Genomic DNA, 3,831 nt, shown 5'->3' with positions numbered 1-3,831 from the left:
TGACTTTTTTTAAATTTCGGGTCATTTTCAACGTCAAAGAGTTATTTGAGGGGGTTGATGTAAAGGAGGAAAATATTCTGCACAAAATTTCACTCTAGGTCGCCGAACAAGAAAAATCTGTGTATATAACCTACATCATCAGAAATCGCTTCTAAAAATGAATATATAAAATTATAATATTTCTAAAAGCTCCTTTATTGACTTTTTTCGATGTCGGGTCATTTTCACCCTCAAAGAGTTATGCAAGGGGGTTGATGTAATAGAGGAAAATATTCCCCACAAAATTTCACTCTAGGTCGCCGAACAAAAGAAATCTGTGGAAATCATCTGTATCATTAGAAATCGGTCCATAAAAAATAAATAGCAATTATAGGTTATTTAAAGCGCTCATCTATTGACTTTTTTAGATTTCGTGACATTTTCATCGTCAAAGAGTTATTTTAGGGGGTTGATGTAAAGGAGAAAAATATTCTACACCAAATTTCACTATAGGTCGCCGAACAAGAGAAATCTGTATATGTAACCTATGGCATTAAAAACCGGTTCTAAAAATGAATATATAAAATTAAAGTTCTTTTAAAAGCTCATTTATTGATTTTTTCGATTACGGTTTATTTTCACCATCAAAGAGTTATTTGAGGGGGTTGATGTAAAGGAGAAAAATAATCTCCACAAAATTTCATAATAGGTCGCCGAACAAATGAAATCTGTGGAAATCATCGATTACATTTAAACGAACATATATATTTATTAATTTAACCCTTTCAGTGTCAAAGAAAAATTTTGTCGAAATAAAAATATAACATTTTGTATTTAAAATCATATAAAGGGACATAATTTAGAAAAAATAGTAATTGTCATTTTAATCCTTGGCCAGTTTCGTATGTTTTCCAGTAAAAACAAAAACATCAATAGTAACGGTACATAGGATAACCGAAAAATCGCAAAGAAAGAGAGTATTTTTAAATGTCGAATATATTCGACAAAAACACTGAAAGGGTTAAAGAAGTTCCGTTTCTGACTGCTTTCGAATTATCACCCACTTTTCCCTTATTACTTCATTTTAGAGAGTGGGTATAAAGGGGGAAAATGTTCTACACAAAATTTCACTATAAGTCGCCGAACAAGAGATATCTGTATATATAACCTATGGCAACAAAAATCGCTTCTAAAAATTAATATATCAAAGTATAATATTTCTAAATGCTCATTTATTGGTTTTTTCGATGTCGGGTCAATTTCACCACCAAAGAGATATTAGAGGCGGTTGGTGTAATGTATGAGGGGGTTGATGCGAAGGAGGAAAATATTCAGCACAAAATTTCACTATGGGTACCCGAATATGAGAAATCGGTAATAATTCTATATCTCATTAAAAATCCACTTTTAAATTGGAAATAAACTAATCGTGTTCTTTAAAGCTCATTTTGGGAATTTTTCGATGCCAGGTCATTTTTCCTTTAATGAAAATATTTTAGGGGGGTTGGTATAAAGTAGAAAAATATTCCACACAAAATGTCACTATAGATCGCCGAACAAGAGAAATCTCTATATATAATATAGCAATAGAAACCGGTTCTAAAAAGTTTATTCTAGTATTTTTAAAAGCTTATTTATTTACTTTTTTAGATTTCGGGTCATTTTCACCCTCAAAGAGTTATATAAGGGGTTTGATGTAAAGGAGAAAAATATTCTACACCGAATTTCACTATAGGGTCCCGAACAAAAGAAATCTGCAGAAAACATATGTTACAATAAAAATTAGCTTTAAATTTGTATATTTGAAATAATCGTCTTTTTAAGCTTATTTATGGACCTTTTTCGATTTCGGGTCAATTTTCTCTTAATAAAGATATTTTAGGGGATTGGTATAAAGGAGGAAAATATTCTACACAAAATTTCACTATAGGTCTCCAAACATGAGAAAACTCTATATATGACCTATGTCATTAGAAATCGGTTCTAAAACGAATACATATAGCTAATAGTATGTTTAAAAGCTCATTTATTGACTTCATTCGATATCGGGTCCTTTTCACCATCACAGAAGTGTTTGAGGGGGTTTATGTGAAGGAAGAAAATATTCTCCACAAAATTTCACTATGGGCCTCCGAACAAAAGAAATCTTTATATCTAACCTATATTAGTAGAAACCGGTTCTAAAACGAATATAAAAGAATAGCTTTTTTTAAAGCTCATTTATTGACTTTCTTCGATTTCAGGGCATTTTCACCACCACAGAGGTACTTTAGGGGATTGTTATAAAGGGGGAAAATGTTCTCCGCAAAATTTCACTATGCGTCCCCAAACAAGATAAATCGGAGAAAACAATATATATCATTAAAAATTCACCCTTATATTGGATATATGAAATAAACGTGTATTTTAAGCTCATTTATGGAGTTTTTTTTTTATTTTGGCCCATTTTTCCCCTTATATATATTTTAGGGGCTTGGTGTAAGGGAGAAAAATATTCTACACAAAATTTCTCTAAGGGTCTGCAAACGAAACAAATATGTGTATAGAACCTATAATATTAAAAAATCGGTTCAAAAACGAATATATAAATGTATTGGCTTCAAAAAGCTTTTTTCATAGGGGTTTTGAACAGGAGCTAGTTAGAGGCCCTATTCTTCTTTTTTCTGATTTAGTGTCAATGGAAAAAAATATTCTACACAAAATTTCTCTATAAGTCTCCAAACAAAAGAAACCCGTAAATATTATAGACAACCTAGAAAATAGCTCTACAAACTTGGAGAAAATAATGAAAATAAAAGTTCATGTTGTTTTCTTGGTATTTTCTAATAATGACCCATTGGGCCCTCAGGACTGCATTTTCGGGGCTTGGTGTCAATAGAAAAAATATTCTACACAAAATTTCACTATAGGTCTTCGACCAAAAGAAATCTATATACACAATATATATCATTTAAATATTGCTCCAAATTAGGATATATAAATGTATTTTTTTTTTCTTTTTTTCTAATGAAAATTATTTTCCCACTTCCCATCTTTTTTTCTCAGACTTGTTGATTTTGTTTTTCTCGTAAAAATAATATATCTTCTCCATCCTCCCATCCCTGATCGCTATCAGCAAACCATACTCCAACATCACCATCGACAATTATAACCCAACCACTGACATTCTCCATTTGACCAAACACGCATTTTAACTTTGCAAAAAAAAAAAAACTATGTACTACGCCTCATTTGTAGGCATTCATCCGAATTGGATGCGGTTCGCTGTTGTTTTTGTTATTAATACTTTAAGATGGGAGTCGATTTTTACAAGCAACAAGAAAAAAATAAATTAATTGTAATAAAAAAGTTGATTGATACAAATTAAGATTTTTTTGTAGTATTTTTTTCTTATTTGTTAATCGAAATCGAATTGAAAATCATTTACAGTAAAGATGTCAAAACGGTGATGAGGATGATAAGGGTTCGGCCGAAGACAAGGGGACCTCTGAAGGAAAGTCTTCTGTGAAGGTTATTTTAAGTCTTCATTTTTTAATAATCATTTTTGTGGGGATTTTTTAATGGTTTGTGTGATTTCTACAAATTTCTTTTGTTTGGAGACTTATAGTGGAATTTTATGTAGAATATTTTCACCATTGACACCAAGCCCCAAAAATGCTGTTTTAAGGGACCAATGGGTCATTATTAGAAAATACAAAAAAAACCCTGACAATTTCTTCTTATTTCTTTTATAATTTTTACCCAAGTTTGTAGAGCTATTTTCTTGGTCGTCTATAATATTTACGGGTTTCTTCTGTTTGGAGACTTTTAGTGAAATTTTATGTAGAATATTTTCTCCATTGATACCAAGCC

Source organism: Musca vetustissima, unplaced genomic scaffold (genome assembly GCF_032173495.1).
Source record: "Musca vetustissima isolate MV318-11 ecotype Yass unplaced genomic scaffold, APGP_CSIRO_Mvet_v1 utg3767, whole genome shotgun sequence".
Classification (NCBI taxonomy): domain Eukaryota; kingdom Metazoa; phylum Arthropoda; class Insecta; order Diptera; family Muscidae; genus Musca; species Musca vetustissima.
The sequence above is the reverse complement of the archived record's forward strand: the minus strand, read 5'-3'. Positions refer to the sequence as shown.